This window comes from Saimiri boliviensis, chromosome 9 (genome assembly GCF_048565385.1).
Source record: "Saimiri boliviensis isolate mSaiBol1 chromosome 9, mSaiBol1.pri, whole genome shotgun sequence".
Lineage (NCBI taxonomy): Eukaryota > Metazoa > Chordata > Mammalia > Primates > Cebidae > Saimiri > Saimiri boliviensis.
The window spans coordinates 100188446-100189822 of NC_133457.1; positions in this window are offsets into that span (position 1 = coordinate 100188446).

Sequence of the window (1377 nt, forward strand, 5' to 3'; positions counted from 1 at the left end):
TGTAACAAATGTATCATTCTGGTCAGGCACATTGATAATCAGGGGGCTGTGCATGTGTTGGGAACAGGTGGTATATGAGAAATCCCAGTACTTTCCACTCAGTTTTGCTGTGAACCTAAAACTGCTATAGAAAATAAAGCGTGTTTTTTTGTTTGTTTTTTCTTTTCTTTAGTATTTTTTTCTTTTATTTTTTTACTTTGTAAAAATTTTTTGTTTTTTCATTTTTGCTTGAAAATAAAGCCTGTTAAAAACAAAACAAAACAAAACAACTGGCTTTGAGCTCTCTGATGGCTCAGCATGGTGAAACCCCATCTCTGCTAAAATACAAAAGTTATCCAGGCATGATGGTGGGTCCCTGTAACCCCAGCTACTCAGGAGGCTGAGACAGGAGAATCAATTGAACCTGGGACATGAGCCGAGATCGTGCTATTGCGCCCCAGCCTGGGTGGCAGTGTGAGACTGTCTCAAAAAAAAAAAAAAAAAAAAAATGTTCCAAGGCTTAAGCAACTTGTGTGCTGTATCTCTCTGAGACCCTGCTTTCCTTTTGGATACACAGTTGACCCTTGAACAACATGAGTTTGAACAATGTGGGCCCACTTATATGGGTCTCTTTTTCAATCAGATGCAGTGGTGGGATGCCAAACCGCGGACAGGGAAGGCCAACTTTTCATATATACAGGTTCTGCAGCGGGACTTGAGTATGTACCAATTTGGGTATACTGAGGGTCCTGGAGCCAATCCCCTATATATACCAAGGGATGACTCAAAAGTGGCATTGCTGCATCATATGGTAGTTCCATTTTTAATTGTTTTAGGAACTGTCATACTGTTTTTCATTGCAATTGCATCATTTTACAATTCCAGTAATAGTGCATAAGGGTCCCAATTTCTTCACATTCTTGTCAACACTTATTTTTTGATTTCTTGATTTTTGTTTTCCTTTTTCCTTTCTTTCATTTCTTTTTTCTTTCTTTTTTTTTTTTCATTTGAGACAGGGTTTCCCTCTGTTGCCCAGGCTGGAGTGCAGTGGCGGGATCTCAGCTCCCTGCAACCTCCATCTCCTGGGTTCAAGCAATTCTCATGCCTCAGCCTCCCTAGTAAGCTGAGATTACAGGCACCCACCACTACACCCAGCTAATTTTTGTATTTTTTGGTAGAGATGGGGTTTCACCATGTTGGCCAGGCTAGTCTTGAACTCCTGACCTCAAGTGATTCTCTTGCCTCAGCCTCCCAAAGTATTGGGATTACAGGTCTGAGCCACTGTGCCCAGACTGATTTTTGTTTTGTAGAAAGAGCCTCTGTTGGCTGGGTGTGGTGGCTGTAATTCCAGCACTTTGGGAGGCTGAGGCAGGCAGATCACGAGGTCAAGAGATCGAG